Here is a 10,000-nt window from a genome sequence, read left to right as displayed (position 1 = left end):
ATGCATACCAAATTTCGTGCAAATTGGACATGCGGCCTAGATCGTTTTTCCAAATGTGGCGGAAATGTATTTATAGACGGAAATGAAATCGGAGATATACACTTTGTTTGGCTTAATTGATTAGACTGGATCAAACCCGTCGCTTGTGAACGCTACTTTGTTTCTAACTGGGCTTATACAAACATGCACACTGATGTAACCCAAAGGTTGCATAAAGCAGCCAATCAGATAAGAGGAGGCCAGTTTTGAGTGCAGCACACATTAGATGGCCAGTGAACAGATATGTGCGGTTTGTGGGCGTGTCATCTGAAACGGCAACGATCTACAGAGTCTTTGTGTATGAGTGTGTGTTGACCAGGTCTGTTGCAGCCAGTTGACAGCGCTGCATGTGTTCTTCTGTATCACGTGTTCTGCTGGAATTTCCTTCTGCTCAAAGCGTTCTGTGGAAAGCTGCCGTAAAGACTACAACACACACACACACAGGTGAAATCAAATACTGTTCACAATGATCACAGAAAAACTGTCTTTTCTTTAATCACATGGACATCTGATGTCTGGTCATTATTAATAACGGCAGATATTTCCAGTCAAGTCAAGTAACAGCTCGTATGTGATCAAATCGGATAACAATGGCCGCATAAATTGTGCTTTAACTCAATTCACAAACATTAAAGTTGTATTTTTCAGGGCCGGTCCAGCTAATGTGCATTCTGGAATACACAGACAGCCGATCGGCGTGAGGCAGGACTACAGCTGGCATATTTCTCTCACCTGTATGCCAGCTCTTGAGGAGCTCCTGGTGGCACCTGAACTCGGCCCGGAGGATCTACAGTAGTTCTCTTGCAGCTGTACCACACACACACACACACACACACACACACACACACACACACACACACTCCCGCGCACACAGACACACTCCCGCGCACACGCACACACACACACACACACACACTCCCTCGCACACGCGCACACACACACACTCACACTCACACTCCCTCGCAAGCGCACACACACACACTCACGCACTCGCTCACGCACACACACACACACGCTCACACACACACACACACGCTCACACACACACACACACACACACACACACTCTCCCTCCCTCGCACGCGCACACACTCCCTCACACGCGCACACACACTCCCTCGCACGCTCACGCACGCACGCTCACGCACACACACACTAGCACACGCTCACACACACTTACATACACACACACACACTCACTCACTCACACACTCACTCTCACACACACACACACACACACACACACACACACACGTGTGTGGACTATATAGTCCTGTTATGCACATTTAACATCAATCACACATCATTATGTCGGCTTGTCATCATACTGCTCATAAACATTGTTTGTAATTTCCTTCTAGAGCTTCAAGTTATATCCACCAATCTTGGCAGAGACCTTCAGACTGTTCAGACGAAGTCTGCTATATTTTTTCTTGGTCATCAGACAAATGTTTTTCCTGTGGCAGACAATCAAAAATACAAAACAGGTCCAAAATTAAATCCAGGTATCACACGGCTCTCTGGAATCGGTCAATGGCGCCATCTAGTGGTCTGATAATTCTGAGTAACAACCGCACATCTGGGATTAAGACGCATCGTATCGCCCATCTGGGTATTGATTACTTCACTCGCCGATCTCTACAATTAAGCTAATAAAATAATTTCATCTCAAATCAACATTTCATGCCATTTATTGGTTTATTTGGCAATTACTCTTGTAATAAGTGTACATACATATACCAACGTATTAACGTGTTAACATGATTTACGTGCATTAAAACGGCTTGTTAACCCTTTAAAAATGGACCCCATTGACTTCTATTGTAAGTGCATCACTGGAACACACATTTGTGCTTCTTCTAGTAAATCTATAGATTTGTTAGTTTTGGGGTTCCTGCATATGTCGGCTGTACCTGTGGGCAGAGGAGGGACACCAGCACGCGTGAAGCTCTTGTCCGCTGGAGCGCCCGTCCCCCTGAGGATACCCGTATGCCCCGTTGGGAGGAGGTGCAGGGCCCTTTGTGTGTGGAACTCCTGGAAACATGGGTCCCCCTGCCAGGGTGGTGGGTGATATGAACCCTGGGGCAGGTGGCGTGGGCATCATGGGACCAGGAGGGGGCACCAGAGGGGCCTAACAGGCTGGAGGGGGGCATCGAGGGGCCAAACATGAAACCAATGGAGACAGAATGGAAACCTGACGACCAAATAAATGACAACAGCGCAAGTTCAAAACGTTACAAATATTAGTGGCTGCTTTAGCCTTTGGGTCATTTATTTGCTGCTTGACTGGCACCTGGCGCGGTGGAGGGGTTCTGTGGGTACGCTCATCTTGGTCCACCATGGGGAGGGGCACCAGCTCCAGGTTTAGGTCCCTGCTGCAGGGTGAAGAGGCGGGCATCTGCTGTCCCAACTGGGGCATTTGACAGATTAGCAACAAGCTACCAGGAACAAGGAAAGTCAATTTACATTCACATTGCATTGATTGCCTCACAAACATGTGACTCAAGTTAAAAAAGCAAACATCACGGTTACAGTAATGTAATCAGACAGCCTGCTCAAAGCGAGACGTCCCAGTACAAACAGCAGTCGTACTGTACGCCAGCCTCATATTTCACAATATACTGTCTGGAACAGATTTTTCACAAGGTCATCAGAAAGCAGATAACCATCGACAGACCGTCTGATTTTGAATCACTTGGGCACACAAACCCTGACCGGTGAGGACACGTCATGGACAGTGATCCAGACATCATTACGACACCGCCGGCCAGCTCAAGTCACCCTGAGAACAGGGTTCACACCGATGCTTCAGAGTCTGTAAAGAGTCGTCCATATGACTCCATGTTTGCTAAAGTCACACAACAGATTTATGTGAGGAACTGTCCCAAACTGCAAATGGGTCATTCTCAAAAAATTTGACTTTCCACTTGTTACTTAAAAAATATTGAAATTTTCCGTTCAGTTCAGTTTTTACTGGAGCTGTCAATCGATTACAATTTTTAATCGAATTAATTACATGATGTCCCGATTAATTAATCACGTTTATTTGCTGAGAAAGCCCCTCATAAAACAATAATTCAATATATAATGATTATACATATTTATCTCAATATATAATTATACATAGTTATCTTTAAATTAGGGTTAATAATGTGCGATTCATTTGACAAAAAATAACGCGCTAAAAAAATTAAGCTTGTAGTACCTCCTGTTTACTCCAGGGGGCAGTAAGTGCAATTTCAGCTGTGTGAGCAACACACAGTTTAGACAGTGAACAAAACATGAACAACCCTTCAGCGGACACATGCGTTATGTTCTTGCGTTCAAAACACTAGAAGGAGCACAAATGCAAACTAAGAGATTTGCGAGACTGAGTATTAAACTATATTTAACTCGACACAGTGACATAAACGTTTTACTTTTATGACGCAACGCACCCCAGACGCGACACAAGCACGTCTGACGCAGGTCGTACGGTCTTTACCTCACAAATATTTAATTATGGTTAAGGATGTGTCCTTTAAACTGTTACACCGTTTTTACCCCGTCAATCTTTATTTAAGAAACATGCTCCTGAAATATATGCACTTTGAGATGAATCTGCCCCTCACCTGTATTGGGAATGTGTCCACGCTGGAGTATTTTGGAGAACATTTTGTTTGTACCTCTATTTTAACTAGTTTTTCTTTGCTTTATAAAGACGTTTTATTTGGTTTTCACAGTTTTAATGAATTACGTTAATATTTTCTGATTAATCTGTTTATGTTTTTAATACATAAGTGTAAATTTATGTCTATAAAGCCCCTATTTGCACTTTTGTGTAAAGACTTGAAATATTATTTAAATACTCTTTGTACCTCCAACAACTCCAAAGCATTGAAAACCATTACACTAATGAGTATAATGTCTCGGCATTATTGTAAAATATATCTGTAGTATTGTGTATATGTGGCTTGTCTCTAAAAAATAAAAATGTCTGAGCAAGTGTGCCGCACAAGCCCTCAAAAGTGAACCCAAAACGTCTCGATCGCCCCCCGGTGGCTGGTCCTAGTATAGGTCATAAGCCCCGCCTCCCCATGTTATTCAACGGGACGTGAGACCAACTAAACAATTAAATTACACTTCACATATCTTTTTCCCAAAGATAGTTTCTGTCATTTACTGTCGTTTCTATCACGTTGATGTCATTTCAAGTGTTTGTTTTCAAAATAAGTTTGTTTTTAGTTATTTGATGCTATAAAAACGCTGCTGTGACATCATGATTGACAGCTGTGATTGACAGGTTCTCTGAGCGAAGTAGTCACTGAAGCACCAACTGACTTTTTTTCGGGATCTTCGGATTGGCTGTTGTACTTTCTTTTATTTAAAATTTTGTTTCATGAATGGAGGGTTCAATGGGGTACAACACCGAATATTTTTGTGTGAAAATATATCAGTTAAAATGTGAATTAATAACTTTTTAACATGCTGCGTAAAATCATTATATGCATATTTATGCAGCCTCTGAACTTTGACCTTAAAAAATATTTTCCACAACTTTTTGGATTAAAAACCAAACAAATTTTAAACATCATTTTTTTTTTTTTTTATCATTGATAACAACAATGCCATGAAATCAAGGGACAAACATTCTTTTTAATTTATTTAAATTATTAACAATAATTTTGTTTTACTTTTTTGGACACTTGTTCGGCCTTGCGCTAATGCTTTTATTAAAAATTAATTATAGAATAAATACATAAATAACTTTACATGTCATAGAGTTGTGGAGCAGATGAAGGGGACAAGGATTGTTTTTTTTTTCAGACAATTACCGTCTTTACACAAGGGGGCGCTAGACGACACACAAAACCGAATCCTCAATTGATCTGCATTCAAATAATTCAAATCTCTGAACGTTTTACATGTCATCTCAATTCTTTCACTCTGGAGAGTCATTTTTAATTCAAACTGATAGTTAGAAAGATTCATAATTGTTAAATCCACCACAGTAGTATCTATAAAATATATATATTAAATCCTCCAGTGACACTTGATTGTGATTGGCCCATTCTGAACAGCGCTGCCAAAAGTAACAGGTGTCACGTGACAGCGCCATCTATGCGCTGCTCGCTTCTGCAGTGGTCTAGTGGTCTGTCATTATGTTTTTCCGAAAATAAATAAACACATTTCATTTATTAAATTATTTAAACAACATATTTTATGATTTTATATCATTCAAGCACTTTTTAAGCACCTTGTACTAACCCTGTGAGAAGCAGATGAGTGTGTGGAGGTGATGTCTCTCCTGTGTGTGTGTTGCAGGTGTTGGAGGAGTGTGTGTGTGTGTGTGTTGCAGGTGTTGGAGGAGTGTGTGTGTGTGTGTGTTGCAGGTGTTGGAGGAGTGTGTGTGTGTGTGTGTTGCAGGTGTTGGAGGAGTGTGTGTGTGTGTGTGTGTGTGTGTGTTGCAGGTGTTGGAGGAGTGTGTGTGTGTGTGTGTGTTGCAGGTGTTGGAGGAGTGTGTGTGTGTGTGTTGCAGGTGTTGGAGGAGTGTGTGTGTGTGTGTTGCAGGTGTTGGAGGAGTGTGTGTGTGTGTGTGTGTGTGTTGCAGGTGTTGGAGGAGTGTGTGTGTGTGTGTGTGTTGCAGGTGTTGGAGGAGTGTGTGTGTGTGTGTGTGTGTGTGTTGCAGGTGTTGGAGGAGTGTGTGTGTGTGTGTGTGTGTGGTGTTGCAGGTGTTGGAGGAGTGTGTGTGTGTGTGTTGGAGGAGTGTGTGTGTGTGTGTGTGTTGCAGGTGTTGGAGGAGTGTGTGTGTGTGTGTGTGTTGCAGGTGTTGGAGGAGTGTGTGTGTGTGTGTGTGTGCAGGTGTTGGAGGAGTGTGTGTGTGTGGTGCAGGTGTTGGAGGAGTGTGTGTGTGTGTGTGTGTGTGTGCAGGTGTTGGAGGAGTGTGTGTGTGTGTGTGTGTGCAGGTGTTGGAGGAGTGTGTGTGTGTGTGTGTGTGTTGCAGGTGTTGGAGGAGTGTGTGTGTGTGTGTGTGTGTGTGTGTTGCAGGTGTTGGAGGAGTGTGTGTGTGTGTGTGTGCAGGTGTTGGAGGAGTGTGTGTGTGTGTGTGTGTGTGCAGGTGTTGGAGGTGTGTGTGTGTGTGTGTGTGTGTGTGTGTGCAGGTGTTGGAGGAGTGTGTGTGTGTGTGTGTGTGTGTGCAGGTGTTGGAGGAGTGTGTGTGTGTGTGTGTGCAGGTGTTGGAGGAGTGTGTGTGTGTGTGTGTGTGTGTGTGTTGCAGGTGTTGGAGGAGTGTGTGTGTGTGTGTGTGTGTGTTGCAGGTGTTGGAGGAGTGTGTGTGTGTGTGTGTGCAGGTGTTGGAGGAGTGTGTGTGTGTGTGTGTTGCAGGTGTTGGAGGAGTGTGTGTGTGTGTGTGTGTGTTGCAGGTGTTGGAGGAGTGTGTGTGTGTGTGTTGCAGGTGTTGGAGGAGTGTGTGTGTGTGTGTGTTGCAGGTGTTGGAGGAGTGTGTGTGTGTGTGTTGCAGGTGTTGGAGGAGTGTGTGTGTGTGTGTTGCAGGTGTTGGAGGAGTGTGTGTGTGTGTGTGTGTGTTGCAGGTGTTGGAGGAGTGTGTGTGTGTGTGTGTGTGTGTGTGTTGCAGGTGTTGGAGGAGTGTGTGTGTGTGTGTGTGTTGCAGGTGTTGGAGGAGTGTGTGTGTGTGTGTGTTGCAGGTGTTGGAGGAGTGTGTGTGTGTGTGTGTGTGTGTGTGTGTTGCAGGTGTTGGAGGAGTGTGTGTGTGTGTGTGTGTGTGTGTGTGTGTGTGTTGCAGGTGTTGGAGGAGTGTGTGTGTGTGTTGCAGGTGTTGGAGGAGTGTGTGTGTGTGTGTGTGTGTGTGTTGCAGGTGTTGGAGGAGTGTGTGTGTGTGTGTGTTGCAGGTGTTGGAGGAGTGTGTGTGTGTGTGTGTGTGTTGCAGGTGTTGGAGGAGTGTGTGTGTGTGTGTGTGTGTGTGTGTTGCAGGTGTTGGAGGAGTGTGTGTGTGTGTGTGTGTGTTGCAGGTGTTGGAGGAGTGTGTGTGTGTGTGTGTGTGTGTGTTGCAGGTGTTGGAGGAGTGTGTGTGTGTGTGTGTTGCAGGTGTTGGAGGAGTGTGTGTGTGTGTGTGTGTGTTGCAGGTGTTGGAGGAGTGTGTGTGTGTGTGTGTGTTGCAGGTGTTGGAGGAGTGTGTGTGTGTGTGTGTTGCAAGTGTTGGAGGAGTGTGTGTGTGTGTGTGTGTGTTGCAGGTGTTGGAGGAGTGTGTGTGTGTGTGTGTGTGTGTGTGCAGGTGTTGGAGGAGTGTGTGTGTGTGTGTGTGTGTGTGCAGGTGTTGGAGGAGTGTGTGTGTGTGTGTGTGTGTGTTGCAGGTGTTGGAGGAGTGTGTGTGTGTGTGTGTGTGTGTTGCAGGTGTTGGAGGAGTGTGTGTGTGTGTGTGTGTGTTGCAGGTGTTGGAGGAGTGTGTGTGTGTGTGTGTGTGTGTGTGTTGAAGGTGTTGGAGGAGTGTGTGTGTGTGTGTGTTGCAGGTGTTGGAGGAGTGTGTGTGTGTGTGTGTGTGTGTGTGTGTGTTGCAGGTGTTGGAGGAGTGTGTGTGTGTGTGTGTGTGTGTGTTGCAGGTGTTGGAGGAGTGTGTGTGTGTGTGTGTGTGTGTGTGTTGCAGGTGTTGGAGGGAGTGTGTGTGTGTGTGTGTGTGTGTGTGTGTGTGTTGCAGGTGTTGGAGGAGTGTGTGTGTGTGTGTGTGTGCAGGTGTTGGAGGAGTGTGTGTGTGTGTGTGTGTGTGTGTGTGTTGCAGGTGTTGGAGGAGTGTGTGTGTGTGTGTGTTGCAGGTGTTGGAGGAGTGTGTGTGTGTGTGTGTGTGTGTGTTGCAGGTGTTGGAGGAGTGTGTGTGTGTGTGTGTGTGTGTGTGTTGCAGGTGTTGGAGGAGTGTGTGTGTGTGTGTGTGTGTGTGTTGCAGGTGTTGGAGGAGTGTGTGTGTGTGTGTGTTGCAGGTGTTGGAGGAGTGTGTGTGTGTGTGTGTGTGTGTGTGCAGGTGTTGGAGGAGTGTGTGTGTGTGTGTGTGTGTGTGTGTGTTGCAGGTGTTGGAGGAGTGTGTGTGTGTGTGTGTGTGTGTGTGTTGCAGGTGTTGGAGGAGTGTGTGTGTGTGTGTGTTGCAGGTGTTGGAGGAGTGTGTGTGTGTGTGTGTGTGTGTGTGTTGCAGGTGTTGGAGGAGTGTGTGTGTGTGTGTGTTGCAGGTGTTGGAGGAGTGTGTGTGTGTGTGTGTGTGTGCAGGTGTTGGAGGAGTGTGTGTGTGTGTGTGTGTGTTGCAGGTGTTGGAGGAGTGTGTGTGTGTGTGTGTGTTGCAGGTGTTGGAGGAGTGTGTGTGTGTGTGTGTGTGTGTGTGTTGCAGGTGTTGGAGGAGTGTGTGTGTGTGTGTGTGTTGCAGGTGTTGGAGGAGTGTGTGTGTGTGTGTGTGTGTGTGGTGTTGCAGGTGTGTGGAGGTGTGTGTGTGTGTGTGTGTGTTGCAGGTGTTGGAGGAGTGTGTGTGTGTGTGTGTGTGTGTGTGTGTTGCAGGTGTTAAATAACTAAGTAAATAAATAAAAACAATAAGCTTTATTATATAATGGCCACTAATATCTCTATTACAGTGAATTAAAACATATATATATATAAAGCATTTAATGTAATACAATTATCTGTAACTGTCACGTCCCTGACAGACTTCTCTGCATTTATACTTATTATAAATCTCCACATAATCTATTGTTTTTGTTCATCTTTATCCAAATGCATACCCCACCCATTTGGATTTTATAATGATTCAGTTTTCCTGCTATATTTAATTGTGTCTCCAATCTTTTAATAACAATAAGAAATTATCCAATATATATATAAGTCATGGGTCAGGAAATTTCTAATTTTAACATATAAGAAAGGATATACAATTTTTATTAATAACGCATATTAATTTTACAACTTCAAAAGTCTCAACCCTAAATGTGACCACAGTCTGGAAAGATCATTTTTAGCGGACTGGCCTTGACATGAAGGTAATCAAACTATTTATCCAATGACCTTTCTGTTCGACTATATATTCACATTAACTGATAGAATAAATGTATGATAGCGCACCGGCTCTTGTTCCAGTGATAATTTGAGAGATTCTTTGTGTTTTTGCATTTGAAAGAACTCGAGTCAACAGACCCGCTTTGGGCGCGCATGCGCAGAGTGCTGTCAATCAATCAACACAGAGGACACGCCCAATTACACTGTAGCAGTGTAATTGGGCGTGGTGGTGGTGTAGTGGCTAAAGCACAGGGCTGTTAATCAGAAGGTTGCAGGTTCGAACCCCACGCCCACCACCATTGTGTCCTTGAGCAAGGCACTTAACTCCAGGTTGCTCCGGGGGGGATTGTCCCTGTAATAAGGGCTCTGTAAGTCGCTTTGGATAAAAGCGTCTGCCAAATGCATAAATGTAATGTAAATGTAGCAGCAACGCACATGAAAAAGCAATACTAACCTATACCGAGATCTATCTGTCTTTCTATCTATCTGTCTGTCTGTCTTTCTATCTGTCTGCCTATCTATCTCTCTCTCTCTCTGTCTATCTATCTCTCTCTCTCTGTCTGTCTGTCTGTCTATCTCTCTGTCTGTCTGTCTGTCTATCTATCTCTCTCTGTCTGTCTATCTATCTCCCTCTGTCTGTCTGTCTATCTATCTCCCTCTGTCTGTCTGTCTATCTATCTCACTGTCTGTCTTTCTATCTATCTATCTCTCTCTCTCTCTCTGTCTATCTCACTGTCTGTCTGTCTATCTGTCTGTCTGTCTGTCCGTCTGTCCATCTGTTGTCTCTGTGTCTGTCTATCTAAAGAGAAAAGAAACATTGAAAAATATATAGATATAATTCGATAAATAAAAAATAATAAACTGAATCAGAAAGAAAAATGAGGTTATAAATGTGTTATTCTTGCTATTATTCATGAGCTTAAGTAATTATATACTACTG

The 10,000-nt window shown here is 44.3% G+C and overlaps 1 protein-coding gene across 1 annotated transcript in view; it reads right to left on the bottom strand.

The window, feature by feature from the left end:
* Window positions 1-10,000, bottom strand: part of LOC127633615 (paladin-like) — a 319,141-nt gene that overhangs the window by 283,998 nt on the left and 25,143 nt on the right. The gene's annotated exons all lie outside the window — the stretch shown is intronic.

The sequence above is a fragment of the Xyrauchen texanus genome, chromosome 40 (assembly GCF_025860055.1).
Source record: "Xyrauchen texanus isolate HMW12.3.18 chromosome 40, RBS_HiC_50CHRs, whole genome shotgun sequence".
NCBI classification, from domain to species: domain Eukaryota; kingdom Metazoa; phylum Chordata; class Actinopteri; order Cypriniformes; family Catostomidae; genus Xyrauchen; species Xyrauchen texanus.
This window is presented reverse-complemented; position numbering and strand designations above follow the sequence as displayed.